Consider the following 22161-nt stretch of genomic DNA (forward strand, 5'->3'; position numbering starts at 1 on the left):
TATATATAGAAATATATAGACTATGGAATATATATATATATATAAAAAAATACAGAATATATATAGAAATATATAGAAATATTGTAGTCAAACAACTCGAAATCACTTGAATATAGCCATATCCCATTACCATTCTATTTTTGTAGTCTGTCTCCTGTCCTGTTCTTAAAGAAAGTGTTAGATCCTTCACTAGATCTCTTCTAAAACTTTCCATTTAAGAACAAGGATGATGCTGAGCCTCTTATTAGAAACAAAGTTATAATTATGTGCTCCTGCATTTCCTCTAGAGCATTTGGGGTTGTTACAGAATATTATAATCCTGAGACTAGATAAGGCCATGATTTCAGAGAAAAAAAAATGGTATTGAAAATTCATGACACATCTCTGATCTTCCAGTTGTGCTTTGCATCGGGGTAATAAGTCATAAACAAATAATAATCATTGAAATGAAATATGTACATTTTGAATAATACTCTCTCACTCTCACCCACTAATAATAGTAATTTTGTTTAGTAAATGGTATTGATATCAACTACTTCTATGGTGCAGCTTTCAATTATCAGGTCATATATTTATTTTTAAAATGACACAAAATTTCCTCATTAGAAGCATAATTCATTTTCCTTGACTTGCATATTTAAATATTCAACTTCCGGCATTATGAGTAAACTGATAATGCATGTACTGTATGAAATGCTCTGAGGATTTTTAACTTTCAGTTGATCTAGGTATGTTCCAATACAATCATGTGTAACCCATTCTCTAGCTAACCTGACTTCACTGTGGCTCTACCATGTGTGCTGGTCCCACAGAAGTCCTTATACTGCCCTGCACCCTAAGTGCATCTGATCACTTCCTAAGAATATGCTAGTCAACAAATTAATATCCTTCCTGTATGGTTTATCCTCATGGTGCCTCCCCAGAAAGAAATTGTCTGGACAGGAGAAATCTCTTTCAGTCATGATACTCTGGTTTTTGCTTGTTTGGTTGGCTTTTCATTCTATAAGGTACATATTATTTGGGGTAAGATTCATGTAAGCTAAACTGAGGCTTAAGATGTTTGCATCGTAGATGTCTACACCTCAGGTAGTAAACTAAGGCTCCTTCTATGGACTGTGGAATGAACATCCACTTTGGAGATGCAAGTCTTCTATGTTTTAAGTACCTATTTGTGGATGGCATGGATTGTACCTTCAGAGTTCATTGATCATTTGCTCTGTTCATTAGAAGTGTGATCAGCTCCGTTGACAGATATCATATACTCACAGGTATCTGCACTGATCCAAAAGAATCCCATCCTTCTGCATACATAGAGAAGACAGGCGTAGAAAACATGCCTGGCACAAGAACAAGGATGCAACTTGCCATAGTCCCTAGTACTGAGGAAAATTCCTTCAACATTATCCTGCAGATTCCTGACACCTGCCTGGAAAGGTTTTCTGCTGTTATTACATTTTCCACTGTGCTAGAGAAGTAGAGCTATTGATTACAGTCTTTATCCCCTGAATTAAGTTGCCTTTTGGATGAGCTGGGCTAAGCCCACTGAGCTCTTTGAAGGTGTGGCTGAGGCCTTCAGCCCAACCTGCTATTCCATAGGAGTCACATGCACTAGACAGGAGAGGGGTTGGTGTGCTCCCAGAGGCTCGTTTTGAGGAAGGAACCTCTGCATATCAGGCTTCCTGTAGATTGATAAAGTCTTAAGCAAGTGCATTAGGCAAGTCTCTCTGCTCTGAAGGAGCACCAGTGAACGGCTATCTATGGCTCATAATCTTCACTTGTTAGTTTAAACGCTGATTTTGTATTATTAGTAGTAGTATTTTTATTGACACTTATCTCAGTTGACCTACAGGAAATTAGTGCATCACTGTTTACTTTGCAGTCTCTGGATGATGTTTTCCTGTTTGAACTGCAACTTGAGTTGACAGAAATACTCTGTAAAGATGGCAAGTCCAACCATCGCTCTCCCCCTCTGCTGAACTGCCTATGGGTATATTGCCATTATACCAATTTGTTGCCAGCATTAAGAAATTCCTCTGACATGTATAAGGTGCTCTGAATGCCCAGTTTGTTTAAGTATAAGAAATAGGAGGAGGGGGGGAAACAATGATAACAAAATTTGACAATATTTAACGGGATATGGTAACTGCTTTTAAATATGGATATAAGCACTTTCTTTCCAGTTTGCTGTAGCAGGAGTCAAACAGGGATAAATGCTACATTTTATATAACTAACACTCACTCATTTCCAGGACGTTTTTGTTTGCTTCTAAATAGAGTATGTATTCGGAAAACATGAGTTTTTGGAAAATACTTCTGACATGCAAAAGAGAGATTACCAATTTAATGGGTTTGAATTAATGCTTTAAGAGCTAGTACATTTTTCTGAACACTTGTTCTTGACAAAATGGAAAAAAAATGCAGTTGCTGATATCTAGTAACAGTCACTACCCATAGCACCATGTCTGAAAGTTAATCAACAGCCAATGTAAACCATGCCTAAAAGCACAGACCACCAGCTTACCTTTATGAACATTTGTAAAATCTGAGACTTAGTCTCTAATTTCTCCTTTCTCTACAAAGATAAAGAGGACTTTTTGTCCTCTTTGACTTGTGCTGGTGTACTAGGCATGCTGGCATATCTGGACGTGCTTACGCATATTAGCTTGTGAGCCAGCCTGGACTCTGTCAGAAATTTCCTGAGAACTAGCTTGTTTCTTCTTCCGGACACCACTGTATGGTCAGAGAAATGGAAGGGGTGCTCTTTTCCATGGTGTTTCAGCACTTCTGCTTCTATTCTCAACTGGAACTCACAAGTGCAAAAGCGAATGGAACTGTAAAAAAAAAAAAGAGAGAGAGAAAAGAAAAGAAAAGAAAAGAAAGGAAAAGGAAAAGGAAAAGGAAAAGGAAAAGGAAAAGGAAAAGGAAAAGGAAAAGGAAAAGGAAAAGGAAAAGGAAAAGGGAAAAGGGAAAAGGGAAAAAGGAAAAGGGAAAAGGGAAAAGGGAAAAAGGAAAGGGAAAAGGGAAAAGGGAAAGAAAAAACACAGTTATAGCAGCTTCCTCACGTCTCAAGAAATGATTTGATTCAGGTGAAACATGTGGGTTTGGTATCTTTTTTATCTGGTCTATTCCCTGCTCTCTGTTTGTGATAGGTTTACATGCAGTGGAGCCATGGCTATCTGAAATCTCTTTTTGTTGGAGATTTCTTGTCAGACCATACTGCTCTGCTGAGGCTGTTGGGCTTCGAGGAAAATTCACCATGTTGACTAGGCAGTAGGGGGGTTTCTGAGCCTGAAGAAAAAGGGAAAGGGAAAGATTAACAGAAATTTGATCTTTTTCATCCAAAAATTTATTTTCCTTTCAACTACATTCTGAGCAAATGCTCAGAAGGTTTTGTTTTCAGTCCAATATTGAATAAAAATCAATTCTGAAACCTTCAAAGTTATCATGAAGTGGAACTGCTGTTCTCCAGCCAGCTCTAAATGCATCATTAATGGACGTAGTTTTGATCTCACTGCACAGGTGCTAGGTTGGCAAGGCTACACTGTCATTAGTGAGTTACCCCAGGCTAACACCTGGCTGAAATGAGATTAAGGCCCACTGACCTTAGACTTTCACCAATGTACTGCATGTGTTAGAGCACACAATGCCTCTCCCTTGTTTGAAAAGCAAAAACTGAATACACACTGTGTCTGTACTTCACCACCTACCTGTACCTAAGCTTTAGGTGTATAAGTAAGCTGTCTCTTGAAAGAAAGTGCCAAATTTCTTATATAGTCTGTGGAGAGAAGTAGGTGTTTGTGAATACTTCCAGAGGGTGAATATGTCTGACTTGGTTTCAAAATCCTACAGGCTTTCCAACTCTTTCCATTGACCCATCACAGAACTCATACAGTAACTTTAGGGTGATTGGTTCACTGGGTGCTTAAGATTTAAGCAAAATCCATCGTTAATTTATAAGATTTGGATCTCTTCTAATACGAATTTGAGGGGATCGATGCCTTTACCTAATATCTCCAGTTTAAACATGACTATTAAAATTATAACAGAAGTAAACAACAAAAAAACATTTGGAAAAAGATATAATTATAAAGCTTTCTTAACTGCAGAAGTAAGCTCAAGCTTTAATTCTACATCAAAGCTAATGTTAACTCATGAAATTAAGTCAATGTCCTAATTTCTGCCTAGGGTGGATTTATGCTGTTGGTAAGAGGATACTAATGTTAACACAACATTAAAAAGTCCCTGTATCTTGTAAATGGATTTCCTATAATACTGATGTGTGAGTAAGTTTCACTTAATGAATATCAGAAGGAATTCTACAAATCCATACAAGTAGTAATTTCATGTTCTGCACACTTTGTGTAATTCAACAGAGCTCCCACCTCAGAAGGATGAATAAACTCAGCAGTCAATAGCCATGTTATCAAGTAGCTTATTTCTTGGCCATCATAAGTCTTCCAGGATGATTTATGCAGTAAGAAAAAGACTGCTAGAAAATGGAGGTTTGAACATAATAAAGCTCACCTCCTGAAAAATATGGAAAATCATTTTATTACGCATTTGCCTATAAAACAAGCCCACCTCCTATACAGTCACTGCATTTGACTGCTGTCTTCCAGGATCCTGAACTGGTCAGTAATAACCACAAGTACAACATCTGCCTGGTGAGGCTCATCATACTTGTAAGGGATACTCTGCATTGTTTAAGGATGATGATTCCCTAAATACTGTCATTGATCACCATAATCTATCACTAACATGTTTCTCCTTCTTTCATGCTGTATTACTTCATCCAAACTCTTTTCCAGCAGAACTATCTTAATCTGCAAGTAAGGAAAATATTTGTACGGTCTTTGAATGCCATTCACAAATTTTCTTTTTTCTTTCATCATCCGTGCTTTGGCAGTCTTTAGTTGTCATTATTTAACCTTACATAAAAAGAAACAGGTTAAAAAAGTTAATTTTACAAAGTTAAACATAATCCGTTGTTGGTCTGTGTTATTCAGACACCAAATATGTGGTAAATATGGCAAGCTGAAACATACTGAAGGACAAAGACAAGCAGTATGTACCTGCTCTTTAGCACCTTGTGCATTCTGTGTGTTAGAGTCCTACTGGAAAAACAATCTATTAAAAATTTTCATAAAGTATGCACAGGAAGGGAATAAATTGAAGTTCCATTGGCAATCTTCATTCTTGCATTTAATGAGCTCTGAATGTTTGACTTTGCAACTTATCTTCCTTTCCACAGATTTCTTAGGTATATAATTCATTTTCTTTTTCACTGTTAATTAAGGTGTCAAATTATGTTATCCTTTTCATTCTTTATCACATTCAGGGGTCCTCACCAGCCTGATCAGGAGTCCTCACCAGCGTCACCTACCTGCCAGGGCAGACTGCCAGATCCTGCTACCCTAACCGACTGGCTAAGGACTACTTAAAGTGTCCCATGGTTCCCAGCCCTCCTGCCTCTCACAGGTTGTCTCAGCTTCCCTTCTGCCCCCACTGCCATAGGTTGCTCCTGCTATTCCCACAGAGTGACTTCCCACCACTTCATGTTACCCCAGCATCTGCAGGGGGAGCATCTGGAGCATGGTAAAGGCAGGTTGCCTCACCTAAGCTCCTGTGCATGGCACCGCTGGCACATTGTGGTAAGTCCTCCTCAGTGATCATAGCAGGTCTCTGAAGTCAAGGGGGGGGGAGTCAGGTCAGTGAATATGCAGTTTTACAGAGACAAACTGGGGAGGCTTGGAGAAGCTCACATCAGGAGCACACAAGTGGACTCCTGAGCCAGGATCTCTGCTTGATGTTCACTACTTTTAATATTCTTTTTGCTACTGAAAAGAGGAGCAGGTAAGCAAGTGAGGTTACACATCCATCAAGCATGGGTAAGAATTAGATTTCGCTACTCACCATTACCCCAGGAAAGCATTTCAAGTGTGGTCCTACCAGGTTCTGCAGTGTTAAGTCTATTTGATATTTTCTTGAATAATTGGATAACAGAAAAAAAAGACAAAATGGATAGAATTTGCAGAAGATATCAAGCTGGAGGAGCTGAAAGATTTAAGAGGTTAGGGTAAAGATTCAAGAGACCTCAATAAATTGGAGGCATTGTATAAAATTAACCAAATGAAATTCAGTAAAGGCAAATGCAACGCCCTATGCTTAAGGAAGGAGAAGTAAAATGCAAGAACTTGGAGAAAATGTGCAGGGAACAATTCCAGGAGGAAGGATACTGGAATTATAGTGCAGGACAGCTTGAATGTGCATTTATAATGTGATGCTGAAGTAAAAAAGGCTAATTTCATTCTTGATCACGTTGAAAGGAATGTTGTATGGGAACCAGGAGTAATTATTCTGCTTTACTTCTATTGTTTCCAGTTTTGGTCACTGCACAGCAAAAAGCAAGGATGTAGATACACTGGAAAGTAGCCAGAGGGGGAGTAACAAGAATGATAAGAGGTTTAGAAAACTGGAGTTATGAGGAAAGGTTGAAGGAATGGGGTTTGTTTAGTCTAGAAAAGAGAAGACTGAGCAGGGACATGATAACATTCTTCTAATACATAAAAGGTTATTCTGAAGAGGACAGTGATCAGTAGTTCTTTATGTCCACTCACTGTAGTACAAGAAGTATTCAGCTTACTTTACAGCAAGGATGATTTTAGTTAGATATTACGAAAGCCTTTTTCACTCTAACGGGAGTTAAGTACCAGGACAAACTAGTTTGGGAGAGTGCAGAATAGCTGCAGAGGTTTTTAACTGAAGGTTAGGCAAACATCTGTGACCTTGAGATTTGTCGGAGCCTCCAATCTAAGCCAAATTTGAGCAAATTTTCTCAGGGATAGCATTAGGCACACCCCTGGCAGCAGTGCATGTTTCCTGACAAAGCCCTGATCTCTGATGCAAAGCACAAAAACGCTAGCAATTGTCAGTGAAACCAATTCAACTGTTTTCATGAGAACTGTTTTCACACAAGCTTTTTCCCTTAGACCTATTTTGGGAAGCAGCCGAGCACTGGGTGAAACTTTGCTCAGAAAAAGATTACATCCCAGGTAAGCACCTAAGTAATTTCAGCCTAAATAGTTAATCTGGCAAAATTATACATGACCAAAAACAGGATCTTAAAATACAGAGGGTTAGGAAACCTTAATTATAGGTGATGTTACCAAGCTCCACACATAATATTTATTACAAGTATCAACCAAAGGATCTGGCTGGGATCGCTGTCCTGAGTATTCAGTGAAGGACTGAGCATTCACAAGGAGATTAAAGTATGTGTATGTGCTAATAACAGTCAATAAACCCATAACAGTTGTTTTTCAAAAGTTTAGTAGATTATCTCCTGGTATTGTCAGTCCTTAGCCTTCATCTGGATATGGGCTAAATTCATAAGCTTAGTTCAGAAATCATCATTTTTTAATTATTTTTCTTGCACACTCTCTCTTTGCCCCTTGATCCTGTAAGATGACTTAACCTAAGTTTTGATTATTTTCTTTATAAATTCAAGAGCTAGAAATATCCCTTTGGAAAAAAAGAAAAAAGAAAGAAAAGGAGAAAGAAAAAGGAAAAAAAAAGGAAAAAAAGAAAAAAAGAAAAAAGAAGGCTGAGACCTTCACCTAAACACCTGCCCTGAGGAGTTAGGACTTCAAGAGAAATATTGTGAGACTCATAATAATAGTSTGAGAGTTGGCAACGCTACTTAAGGGTGTAATTTCCATTTCTTCTAAACCCTCTTTATGCTAGCAAAGTGGTAACGGTGTAAAGAAGAATAGCCCTCTAATATTAGAAGTAATTCATCGCTTTACCAGTTCAAAGTAAACTTCTCAGCAGTTTAACTATTTTTCAGATGCAGGGCCTGTGTGACAGTGTCACCAACATATGTAGGCTGACAGTTAAAGAACCACTCGCAAGCTAAAGCATGGCTATAGTCATCGAAAAATTTACCTGGAATTCTTCTTAAGACATTGAGGAGGTTGTAATTAATGGAAACATATCTCTATACACCAGAGAAAGGAAGAGGAAATAATTGCTCTGCAAGTTAAATTAAAAAGAGTGAAGTAAAACAAGAGAGCAATAGAAAGATGTTGATTAAAGAGCAGAAAGGATCCGCATGCATGGAATATGCTTCATTTTGCACGTTGGAACTCTGGCGGTGAAAAGCCAGCTAGTGCTGGAGGCTCGTCGGAGCTTGCACCAGAGCAAGACAGTCAACACAAGTGCGTAGGTTCCTCTACGAGGGACCAGCCCAGGTGCAGCAGGTACCTACCTAAGCAGGTAACCACATGCATCAGCTCCGGTCTGCACGTGGCCAGGACAGAACCAGCACATGGGCAAGGTGTCTGCAAGGAATAGAAGCCTGTCTCTGACTTCTACAGGCTTTGATTGTACCCTAGCAAGACAGTTTGCTTAAGCTGGGCTAATTTGCAGTAAAAGGTTTTTCAGACAAGCTTTGGCATTCCTATTTTACATAGATTTTGCCCTACACAAAAGAACACAGTGCCAGCCAGCACAGAGTGTATTTCATCACAAGAAGCTTCTGTTCAGACATTGTGCCAAGACTGACAAAAGCATTGCAGAGGTGTTTTTTTCTGCCAGGCCATCCACTTCCCATCATGATATTCTTTATTCATTGAGTCATCTCCTGAATGAATGTGTGGAAATGAACTGAAATTTGTTTTCTTGTCATGTTTGCAAAATATCCCATAAAAAGACTGACAGCATTTGTTTTCACTTAAATTTATGCTCAGTGAAGGAAAAGCTTCAGTCTATCATCTGCACAAGGCAGTATCAGACAGTATTCACGTCCACCTGTGCCTCTGCAGTCACAGAGCAGGACAAGTTCAAGAAAATCCATGCTCCATCTGAAGGATTCTTCCATACTCAATAGTCCTGAAGCAGTGGACAACCACCCACCTGCTCCAGTGAAATCCAAGGGCATGAATTAAGGTCATTTTGAAATTTGATTCTATCTAAACTCTAAGGTTCTTGATGCAATCTGCTCTTGTAACTCAAGTATCTAAAGAAATGATGTAGAAGCATCAAGCAAACGTGTTCTATTTTGGTTTTAGGCAGAGCGAGAAAATGCAGTCATCACACCAACTACAAGCAAAAAGACAGAAACTTTTTCCTCTCCTAGAAAATCAGATTTTGAGATAGACTTAATTCCCAGTCATCCTTAAAAGAATTAAAAGCTCATGATGTTTCTGTGGAAGCATTTTACAGAAGATGAGGCCCTCATGGAAGTTTTGGCACATGAAATGTATACATAGGTGTTCTATAATCAAGCATTTAAAGAATTTTGCATTTTTCTAGCTTTAGCTTGCTATGCTTAGTGGCTGCTGGGCTAGGAAACACAAGCCCTATTACCCACTTCTGGAGGGAAAATTCCATAGGAGAGAACTGGCACAGAGGATGATTTCAGATCTAGAAGGAGTTACTTAGTTTTTAATAAATGTTTAAATACCTAATTCCAGACATATTCCTCTACATCTTTGCTATGGTAGCAGCATTTAAAATTAAAAAGAGCTTTAAATATATATTTTAGGGAATATGCAGTTGAAATATCCTCATCTTTTTTGGACATTTCCAAGTTTTCTAGGCCATGTATTACTTTTGCCAACAGGTCATTTTTCTTAGTCCTTTCTTAACTCCTAGAGGGCTTCAGTGTTTGCTATCTAAGTAGAGCATCCCAGTTGGGTAGAAAAATACAGTATCTTCTAGTGCTGCATGTTCTCCATGATTGCAATCAAAATACTGCTAAACTCTCCAACATACAACTGTCTTTGTTTGGTGAGCAATTTTTCCTCTTCTTTTAGTAGAGAGAGACCCAGAAGAGACCCAGGATTTTTTATCACTTCTCTGAGATTCTTTCTCAACTCAGAGCTGTGTCTCAGTTCTAAGATGGTGATTTGGGATTTGATGAATTTGCATAGGGAAGCTGTTTCTAAATCCTGATGGTATATAGCTGTATTTTTCTTTTAAGGTCACATCTCTTTAATATTAATGTTAGTGTTGTCTGATACCTATCAGTTATTTACATCATAACAAATTAGTTTTTGACAGAAGATGAAATTTATTTGGAAGCACCTGTCTCTGCTATTGCAACACACCATGTTTTCATACTAGCAATGAAACTTGCCTGAGAACCAGCCTTGCACTTGTATGTAAGTTGTGCAAGATTTCCAGCTTAGGACATCTTGTATTGAGGCTTCTGTTCTGTATGTAACTCAGAGCAGCTCCCTAAACATTTTGTAGTCTTGAATCTTTTCCAGTGTTAAATAGCGGTGTACAGACAAGTCCATACTGTAGAGGCAGACCATTCCCAACCTGTCCCCGCGTGGTCATTAAAAGTAGCTGATGTCCTCTGAGACATTCTGTATTTGCTGTACTTGCAGATCATGTCTGCCTAGTGAGCCCTTCTATTCACTAAATGTTGTACATTGAAAAATGATCTTCAGTAATGCAGAAACTATTGTGAAATTATGGACACCTTCTGAGTTAAAGGAAACTTTCTGGATTCAGTCAAGTACTATGAAAGAAGTAAAGAGAATTATTCTCTCACCATCTTCCTCTAGAAAAGTTTCTTTCCTCATCCTCCAGCTCAACCGTAGACTATAGTCCACAACCACTTCCAGATTCCAACAAAAATACATATATATAGAAAGGGAAGTTTGGAAAAAAAATATATTTGGAAAAAAAGATAAGGAAAAGCAAATGTCGGAACTTTGTATATATTGATCATTCAGTATCTTTAGAGSCATCAAATGTTTAATCTCCAGAGGTGAAAAATCAGAGCTTTATCACAAATTCAGATTCTCACAAGCTGCTGTAGATTAACTGAACTGGGCTAAAGTCATCTCTAGTCCATAGAATCTATGTGCTAATTTTTATCTCCTCAGCTTGCGCACTCCAGTCAGAGTGGGCAGGTATTGAATAAGGTAACAGGGACACTGCTGATAGCTTATGATGAGGTCCTAGTTACACTCTTTGGCATATTTAAAACATATAAATAAATGATTTGGAACATGGAGGGGCCTCCAAGCATCAAGGGGGGAAGATCCCCCCCAGCTGACACTGCGGGAACAGGAACATCATTGCCTCCTGGTGGCTCCTTCAGAGGCCCTGGGATAGAGAAGACCAGAGAGTGGGGCTACAGGCAGGAGGCACATGTTGAAGGACAGATGTGTAGTACCTACAGCCTTAGAAAGAGATCAGGTAGTATCACACCCAATGCTGACTGGGCTGACATATCCAGGCCATCTGGGTTTGCTTACATTTAAAATAAAGAGCTTTCCATAACCTGGAGCAGTCCAGGATCTCAAATACTCAAGAGAGGATTACAGCTCTTTACCTTAGCTGCTCTAAGCACACAAGGTCTTAGAGACCTGCAGCATAAGGACATCTTGCTTTTCAAGGCAAGAGCTGCAGCATCGTGCTCACAGAATATCTGGGTGTAGCTAGTTAGCTGAATACAAAAATAGCAATGAAAATGAAAAGATGCATCTTTCTCCTTCACAAGCTTTTGCCTCTGAAGTTCATTCACTTACCTGTTGTTATATTGCCATCTTCGATAAAATCTTCAAGGCTGGTTTCTCACTTACTGCCATCCAGGAACACTACCTGCAACACAGGATTTGGCCTCACCCTAGCCCTTTCTGAAATGAATAAGAAAGAGACTCACTTTCAGTTACTTTGCGTACCCTCCCTCCAGTTCCCATCTCATGTGGGACTAGTACTTAGAGTTATTTCACTAAACAATAATTGGAAATAGCAATGAATGCCACAAAAAAAAGCACAGATGCTGTACGAGTTCCAGTGACACATCTGAGTAGGCTGATTTCTATCTCATCCCTACAGCAAGAATAAGCCATGTTGAAAGAATGGGGTAATGTGGAAGACTTTTAAATTCCCCTCCTCTCATGTAGTAAAAGTAAGAAATGGGCCTGTGGACATATCCTGCACATTGTTCCTCTCCCTCACTGCTCCCTTTCAATTCATCCGTCTGTCACTTGGCGGTGGCTTGTGGGCACCAGGTCTTCCCAGAGACATTTTGTGTTTATTCAAGTGTTGCTGTGCTGTGAGACTAAAGAAGCAGATCTGTTGTCTCCAGCTAGATCTATTTATTTCCCAACACTACTGCACCACACATTCCCATATTAAAGACAGGAAGACAGATATCAAGTTGAAAGCAAATCAGAGGACTGTTTTCCTTTCTCATATTCCCTTTATTTGTCCATGGCCCTTTCCATTTAGGTAGTACACACTGAATTCAAACAAAGTTCGCAGAACCTGTGTGAAAATGAGCTTTCTTCTTCTCTGTGTCATTGTGATTCATCTGGTTTTATCACAAGACTCTATTGATCTTACTAAATACAGTACAACTTAATGGAGCAAGAACAGCCCTTAGTCCTATAATGGAGCTTTAAGGACGTGGTAGACCCACTGGCCCCATTTTTTAATGAACTGTACTTGATCATCACCAGTAGACTTAACCGGAATACAGAAGGAGTAGGAGGGGTGGGTGTATGTGTGTTGGGTGGGCGTGGTGGGGTTATCTTGGGCTAGAAAAGCTCTTTCTCTCATGTTAAATTTGAGTAATGGTTGCTGCTGCCTGATCTGAGGTAGGCTTTTTGTTCTTTGGCCTGACTTGTCCTATTTCTTTTGTCCTTGAAATGAAGCCCGAGCAACAGTACTTCTTTGAAGCGATGTGGTACTTGTTATCCTGGCCCAAGAGGAGGTAAAATGAGTCTGTAGATAATTCAAGATGTTCATGCCTCTGCAGGAGGCCCTGCAGGAGGCTGCGCAGGTGAGCACACCCAGCCCTCCATTGGCTATATGATACCATGGCAGCTGTGCTGCAGCATGTGCAAAGGTTGCTTTCAGCTGATGACAGAGCAGTAAACACCCTTGTATTGCTTTGGGTTCCCCAGGGTCAGGGCCTGTGCAGAAACACTACCAAATAGCAGCGTGTGTGCCGCGACTGCTGAAATAGCAATTTCTGTTCTCTCTAAGCCCACAAAAGAGTAGAAAGTGGGATTGCCCATGGTGGCAAATACAGCAAATTAAGACAGTATTTAGCATTTAGAACAAGCTACAAGAACGGCAAAGGATTATAGCTCACTACACACATGCAGTCCTAGGTGAGCATGGATACAACAGGATAACAACAGAACTACCAAGGTGGAAAGACTGACATTTTTCTACAAGCAAAAATGACTTCTATTAAAATCAAGTTCAAAAAAAGTGTATATCCTAAGAGGATGTCAGAAATCAACTCATCAGCATTTCAATAAAGCCCACAAGTTAAACAGGTGAAATTCAAAGCTTACAACAGTGAGCTAGTCTGCGTTGTGGGAATACATGAATTAAAGATGTATGTAAATTTATTAGAAAAGTTGGACCAAAAAGAAAACTGCCAGTAGAGGGAATAGCTCCTGCTCCCTGCAGTCCAAACTTGATAAGGACACAGGCTGATTGCAAAGATGGTTGGGCTGAGCGGAGAAGGAAGGACTGAAACATCCCTTGGAACAGAGAGCTTCATCCAGCAGCACAAATCAGCAGCCTGCTGGTTAACTACAAGAGTTAAGGCTCTGAAGTCCCAATACAATAAACTTCAAGGCAACTGCAAAATAGATCTAGGTCTAGAGTGAAATCTGGAGGTTGGTGTTTAAAATTTGAGACCAGAAAATGCAAGTGCCAGTGCTCTTTTGTAAAGTACTGAGTTTTTAATCAAGGAATAAAAAGATTTGATTTCAATATAGACAGAAAGTCCGTTGGCAGTAAATAGCTTATAAGTAAATAGCTTATAAGCAGCTCTAGCTAATAAAAACGTCTAGATAAACATTGTCTTTTCCTATGTCTCACAAACATGAAAACTAACTTTCAATGCGCAAATTTACTAAAGAAATTAAAAATTGAAAGATCAGCTGATTGTAAACATGGTCCCTTGAGCATGCGAAACAAAGGCTAAGAAGAGATTGTATACCCCTTTATCTAATTAAGAAAAAGCTATTTAGGAATAGAACATAGATTGTGGTTGTCAGAGCTACCACTAGACCATGCTAAATTGTCAAGAAACTAATGTAGAACAGCCTGCAAGGCACATTTCCTATTCTGTTACCAGCTAAAGGAGGAGTGCTGAATATTAGATGTGATTTTGCTTACAGGCCTTAGGATAGCAAATCCTTTAGTGCAAGAAAAGATATTAAAAGCTTCCCACAAAATCAGCTAGGATCATTCAAATGTTAGAAAATAACTGAGATTGCTTATTTCGGGCAAAATGAACAGTGACAAAAGGAAAATTGTCATGCTGCAAAAGTCAAAAATGCAGTCAAACCAAATAAAAGAAACAAGTTTAGTGGCACAGGAAAAGATGTTGTATATAGCAAATTCAGCAAAGGTTAGGGCATTGGAAAAAATATGTACTCTGCACTATAATTCTTATCCCACCAAAGACTGAATATACAGGTAAAGTTATAGCTAAATAAATACAAGTGCATGCAAATCTTCATTGTTAGACACAATATAACTGCCACAGTGATGTCTGACACAAGTACATAGGTTACTAGGCACCAGTTTAAGCTGTTGGTCTTACAGCTCGCTACTACCTGATCACAGGAATCCATTATTCCCGACAGCATCAAAAAAGCATCAAAATAAAGCACTTTTTGGAAAAGGCTACAAGTCAAACTCTTGCCTGTATTTAGCATTGTAAAATTACAGGTTGTCACCAGAAGGCTTGGATTATTACTTCTTGACTCTTTATACGACAAAAAAATGAAAGCAGGAGTTCCTGTGCTGCTGGAAATATACATCTGAGTCACTAAACACTAGTAGAAAAATAATAAAGGCATTAAGGCAAATAGAAGAGTTTTATTTGGCTTTGTAGTCCTAACAGTTATCAGTAATTCAGAAAAATGATACTAGGCCTTCTCTGATGAAAAGGCAATAATCCTATGAAGCAGTAATATCAAGTAGCTTCATAGTCATGTAAGTTTGCAATACTATGCAGCTATATAAAGCAAAATAATGATCTAGCTTGAGTCTAAGTATCAACTACCTAACAACCCCTAGCTACCTATTATTGTACTTGAATACAAGGAATAGCAAGTTCATTGGTTGGCTGCTTGAAGTATCACTAGAACAAACAAAAATGTTAGTATGATTAGCTATCCCACCTGGTCATGAACCTGCTACTAGGCACCAGGCAAAGCTAATTCACGGAGCCAGCAATGAATCTGGACAACCCCAGATAGATGTATTTTCTTTGGGGTTTTCTTTTCATATACAAGAATATGCAATGTATTATTCCAAAACTCAAATGTCTACAACTCAGTACAAATGAATAATTTTTCCCCCAGCAATAAAAAATGTTGTTTGCTCGCATTGTTTTATTTGCTAAGATAGCTATCATACCACTCTCTTTACATTCTGCTTCTCTCCTTTTACTTGGAATTCACTCCAGGCTACTTGGGATTGCTCAGAATTGAACAAGAGTGCTGCTTTTTATCATTTTCATTGGCAGGAAGACAAAGTTCAAACATGTAGCCACACTATATAGGCATAGATTCAGACCACAGGTCAGTCTAGTCCATTGTCCTGCCTCCAGCAACAGATGCATAGGGAAGAGTATGAGAACAAGGCAAGCATGCAGCAAGACTCTCTCACCTTCTACAACTTGCAGCTGGGATATCCTTTGTTAGAAACAAATTTGTCTATTTAGTGGCTCTTGATTTTTTTCTTCCATGAATATATTCAGTTATGTCTGAACTGATGTAAATCTTTAACAGTGACGGTATCCTGTAGCAAGAAGTTCCATAGCTTAAATATGTGTCTTGTGGAGACCACCTACTTTTGTTCACTTTGAAGCTGCCCCTGCCAGAATCATACAATGATTCCTTGCTCTTCTATTGTAAAAGAAAGTGCCATTTGCTTCCTATCTGTTTTACACTATTGTATGCCCCATCAGACCTATCTTCTCAGGTTGATATTTTTGGCAACAGTCAAGAGCTTAGTATCTTAATTACTAAAATCCATAAGCAATTGGAGCACAAAATCTTATTCCAGTTAGAGAAGAAAAGATCAGTAAGAGAATATCTAGTGTCAGGACTTAATCTGATCCTACTCAAATCCTACAACTTGGAGGAGAAACAGTCCCACTTACCATCTCCTTAAGAGGGTTCAGTTTCTATTGAACTCAACAGCAGTCAAGACCAAGCTTTGATCTGAGAGCCGTCTTCCGCATTAGGGTCCAACAGGCCCAAGCATCTATTTGGGTACAACTAAGTCTGACTGAAAGATCTGGATCCTGGTCCCAGTACAGTAACAGTCAGGGGTTTTGACCTGCAATAAAAAATATTTTCCCCTATTTTTCACTGTATTGATAGTTAGGCACCAAGGCACATTACTGATATGGTATATCATGAAAGGCATTAGATACCCTTGTGTGTGATCTGATTTATAATGAAAATAAGTAAATGAAAAGAAAAAAGTCTTAATGGAAAAATACTTCTGTTATCTGAAAATAATATTACACAAGTTTGTCTTTCTGGAAAATATCCATTCAATTTCTTCATAAACATTTACTAAGGCAAAAACTATTTTATGAACATATGGCACTTGTCTCTGTTTTGGATGTAAAAACGTCTGGTATTTTGCTGACTTCATTTCATTGTGAGTCACTGTGTAGTTTTGTATAAACATCAGGGTATTTTCATCAATTAGAAATAACTGAGATTTTCAGCATAACATCCCCATATTTACTTGTGCTTGAGTAGTTCTCCTAATACCCTGGACAATGCACATGCAGATACATATACTGTACACACAGGTTCCCCACTCCTAAGAACCAATCTAAGAAATAATACCTGAGGAATAAGGATTCTGCTTGAAACCCCCACTACATCCAGTAGCAAAAATTCCAAAGATCTTCTCAAAAATGGGTGCTTTTCATCATTTAGAAGTACTACGATCAGAAAATTGAGGTACAGTCTTTGAAAAAAAAATCATTCTAATGGAACAAAAGGTTATTATTAAGTGACTGGGCTATTTCTTAAGATAACTAGAGTCCGTACAGAATCTCAGCTGGTTTTTTGGAGAATCCTTCACCATAATACATTTCTGCATGTCATTGGCTAACTGGATAACTGGAGAGAAGCAAATTAATTGCTCTATAAATACTCTAAGAATTAGGTTAAACCCGTCTCAGTTCTGGAGCAAGACGCCAGAAGTCTTACCCACCTCAGGAAGGTCATAAAAACACTCATTTTAATCATGATCTGAATCACTGGCTGGCACAATAGAGAACCTAGACCAAGTTTCAATCCAAAGTGTCATATATGATCATGCATGGTGGGACAAGCATCAGCAATAGATTAGAAATGGGAACTATTTGTCCTACTAGTAATATTCACGGGTACTGAGGGAGCTGGCGGATGTTGTTGCCAGACCACTCTTCATCATCTTTGAAAGGTCCTGGAGAATTGGAGAGGTGCCTGAGGACTGGAAGAAAGCCAGTGTCACTCCAGTCTTCAAGAAGGGCAAGAAGGAGGACCCAGGCAACTACAGGCCAGTCAGCCTCACCTCCGTCCCTGGAAAGGTGATGGAACAGCTCGTTCTGGATGTCATCTCCAAGCATATGGAAGAAAAGAAGGTGATCAAGAGTAGCCAGCATGGATTCACCAAGGGGAAATCCTGCTTAACCAATCTGATAGCCGCCTGTGATGGAATGACTAGCTGGGTAGACGAGGGGAGAGCAGTGGACGTTGTCTGCCTTGACTTCAGCAAGGCTTCTGACACTGTCTCCCATCACATCCTCCTAGATAAGCTCAGGAAGTGTGGGTTAGATGAGTGAACTGTGAGGTGGATTGAGAACTGGCTGAAAGGCAGAGCCCCGAGGGTCGTCATCGGTGGCGTGGAGTCCAGCTAGAGGTCTGTGGCTAGTGGAGTCCCCCAGGGCTCAGTACTGGGTCCCATCCTGTTTAACTTCTTCATCAATAACCTGGATGAGGGGACAGAGTGCCTCCTCAGCAAGTTTGCTGATGATACCAAGCTGGGAGGAGTGGCTGATACACCTGAGGGCTGTGCTGCCATTCAGAGAGACCTGGACAGGGTGGAGAGTTGGGCAGAGAGGAACCTCATGAGGTTCAACAAGGGCAAGTGCAGGCTCCTGCACCTAGGGAGGAATAACCCTAGGCACCAGTACAAGCTGAGTGCACTTCTGGAGAGCAGCTCTGCAGAGAATGACCTGGGAGTGCTGGTGGATGACAAGTTGACCATGAGCCAGCAATGTGCCCCTGTGGCCAAGAAGGCCAATGGTCTCCTGGGGTGCATTAGGAAGAATGTTGCCAGCAGGTGGAAGGAGGTGATCCTGCCCCTCTCCTCAGCCCTGGGGAGGCCTCATCTCAAGTCCTGTGTCCAGTTCTGGGCTCCCCACTACAAGAGAGACATGGAGCTCCTGGAGAGAGTCCAGCGTAGGGCTATGAAGATGATCAGAGGGCTGGAGCACCTGCCCTCTGAGGAACGGCTGCAAGAGCTGGGCCTGTTTAGCCTGGGGAAGAGAAGACTGAGGGGGGATCTTATCAATGTCAATTCACCTGAAGGGAGGGTGTCAAGGGGACAAACTCTTTTCAGTTGTCCCGTGTGTCAGGACAAGAGGCACTGGGCAGAAATTGAAGCACAGGAAGTTCCACCTGACTGTGAGGGGGAATTTCTTCCCTGCGAGAGTGACGGAGCACTGGCACAGGTTGCCCAGAGAGGCTGTGGAGTCTCCTTCTCTGGAGATCTTCAAGGCCCACCTGGATGCAACCCTGTCTAACATGCTCTAGGTGGCCCTGCTGAGCGGGGAGGTTGGACTAGATGATCTCCAGAGGTCCCTTCCAACCTTACTGATTCTATGATTCTGTGATTCTGCTGCTGAAGGTACTTTAATGGGAGGTAGAAGACATGGGTTCAAATCCCTTCAGTAAAAAAATTTACTGGATAACTGCTCCAGCTGTTGAGTTAGTTGGTAAAACTAGAGTAGCTGTGTGAAACTAAAGTACCACATGGCTGAAATCACATTTTCTGATTAATTTGTCTCACAGAAAAAGGGGAGCATCTTTTCCAACCTAGTAGCAGCACGAAGAGCTGCAACATCTGCTATTTGTCCTCCAATAAAGTGACACTAGATGGCAGCAACTGAAGTGGCAGCAGGAGCTGCAGATCTCTTCCAGGGCACCAGAAGGCACTCTGGAGACCAGCCCTCATGGTATCGGTGGGGCAGCCCAACAGCCACAGTTTCTCTGCTTACTTTACTGCCATATGGGCACTATGGTGCTCAAGCAACCTATGAGATGGAGTACAGACATGGAAAAAAGATCACCTGTGCCCTAACTTTTGTCTTAATTCATGTTTTTCTCTAAATGACTTGTCCATTCTTGGTTGTTCTGTTTTGCATCTGAGGCCCCTTTGCCTGCATTAACTTTTCCCAAACCAATATGATATTATCAACCATTCTATTACTCTGATTGTTACTTCAGAATCAAATAGATTAGCTTTTGTACAGCATTGTAGAAATACCAACAATAATGAGACTGTGATAGTATCTAGTTAATGATAGTCCTAGAATCAACAAGCACACTGATAGATTGATAATGCCACAACTTCTATCCAGACAATTTGCTGAAGTGCCTCCTATTCTTAAAGGAAGCTTCTGGAGGAAAAATCTGAGACTCACCAAAAAATAAACAACATGAGATATTTTCCTATTGTTCTAATAAGACAAGACTTCGCTGCCAGCAAAATCAAAGACTATTGAAAGTTTAACAAAGATGTATCAAAGGACGATGAGCAGCAACCAACATTAGTATTTCCTTTGGAATATTCATATGTTTCATTTCCTCTCCACATCAATTTTGTTCAATAGTTCTGCCATGGTTAAAGCTCTCTCTCTGCTCTGTAATACCATGTCTCTTCCAGAGATGCTATTGCCAAGCTCTGAAAATGTCTTTGGAGCTAAAATTTGAAACTCAAGCTCTCAGCTTGGGAAAAGAACATTCTTTACACACTGATTCACATTCTGATTTTGAGCTCGTGAAGATGAAACCCTGTGCTTAGTCACTGAAGAGAACTACAGAGTCATGTTACTCAGGATCTCAAGACCCAATTACTAGCCACAACATGCAATGCTGCAATATGGGGTAGTCACCTAAAGTTAAATGTCTTATAAGACAACCAAAACAGTGACATCTTAGATGGAGCAATTCTGGCTGTGGCCATGCTATCTATCTGCCACTGCCAGTGAATGAGAAGGGAGGAGTTGAGGCAGTAAGTGGCAAGTAGCATAAGCATGCAAGAGGTGGAAGCAAGGTCAAGTCACCTAGGAGGAGTACAGGGATACTGTTCAAGAGTGCAGGGATAGGGTTATGAAAGCCAAAGCCCATCTGAAATGAGTCTAGTGAGATGCATGGAGAGCAAAAAGATCCTCTGCAGGTATATCAGCAGCAAGAGGAAGACTAGGGAAAATGTGGGTCTGCTGCTGAATAGGGCAATGAACCTAGTGACAAAGCACACAGAAAAGGCCAGATTATTCAATGTCTTCTTTGCTTTGGTCTTTACTGATAAGACCAGTAAAAGAATTCAGGAATCCCAGACCCTGAGACCAATGGGAAAGTCTGGAGCAAAGCAGACTTATCCTTGGTACAAGAGGATCAGGCCACAAAACATTTAAACAGACTAGACATGCATATGACCTTGCGGAACTTTTAAACAAACTGGACATTCACAGGACCATAGGACGTGATGGAATGCACCTACAAATGCTGAGATGCTGTGAGGCTACTCACAGCATGATCTTTGAAAGGTTGTGGTGATTGGGGTAGGTTCCTGAGGACTGGAAGAAAGCAGATGTCACTCCTGTCTTCAAGAAGAGCAAAAAGGGGTATTTGGGGAACTATGGGCCAGATAGCCTCACTCCAGTCCCTGGGAAGGTGATTGAGCTAATCCTCCTGGAAGCCATTTTCAAACATATTAAGGACAAGAATGTGACTGGGAGTAGTCAGCATGGATTTATGAAGGGGAAATCATGCCTGACCAACCTGATCACCTTCCATGATGAAATGGCTAGCTTGGTGAATAAGGGGAGAGCAGTGGATGTTTTTTTTTTACATTGACTTCAGTAAGGCTTTCAGCATTGTCTCCCATAATATTCTTATGTACAAACTCATGAAATCCAAGCTAGACAAATGGGCAGCGCAGTGAATGGAAAACTGACTGAACTGCTGGGCTCAAAGGATTGTCCTGCACAAAGTCCATCTGGAAGCTAGGTGCTAGTGGTTTACCTCAGGGGCAAATACTGGGGCCAGTAATGTTTAACATCTTAATTAGTGACTTGAATGATGTGACAGAGTGCACCCTCAGCAAGTTTGCAAATGGCATAGAATTGGGAGAAGTGGTTGACACTTAGGTTGTGCTGCCATTCAGAAGGACCTCAACAGGCTGGAGAAGTGGGCCAACAGGAACCTCATGAAGTGCAGCAAACGGAAATGCCAGGTCATGCACCTGGGAGGAATAACCTCATGCAGCAGTACATGCTGGAGACTGACAAGCTGGAGAGCAACTTGAAAGAAAAACACCTGAGTGTGCTGGTGGACTACAAGGAGAATACGAGCCAGTAACGTGTCCTTGCAGTAAAGACAACAACATCCCAGGCTGCGCTAGGAAGAGCCTGTCCTCTGCTCAGCCCTGGTGGGGCCACATCTGGAGTGCAGGATCCAGTCCAGGGCTCCCCAGGATGATACACATAGACATACTGGGGAAAATCCAACAAAGAACCATGAAGATGATTAAGGGACTAGAGCATCTGACATATGAAGAGAGGCTGAGAGTTAAGAATGTTTAGCCTAGAGAAAAGAAGGCTCAGGGTGATCTTAGTGTGTATAAATACTCGGTGGGGAGAAGCAAGGAAGACAGACAGATCTTCTCAGTGGTTCCTATGGAATGGACAAGCAGCAATGAGCACAAACTGAAATACAGGACATTCCACTTAAACATGTGAAAAAAACCTTTTTACTGTGAGAGCAATGAAACACTTACCCAGAGAGGTTCACCAGAGAGGCTGTGGAGTCTCCATTCTTGGAGACATTCAAAACCTGACTGAACATGGCCCTGAGCAACCTGCTGTAG

Source organism: Rhea americana, unplaced genomic scaffold (assembly GCF_003343005.1).
Source record: "Rhea americana isolate MKP2758 unplaced genomic scaffold, rheAme1 scaffold_71, whole genome shotgun sequence".
In the NCBI taxonomy this organism is placed as follows: domain Eukaryota; kingdom Metazoa; phylum Chordata; class Aves; order Rheiformes; family Rheidae; genus Rhea; species Rhea americana.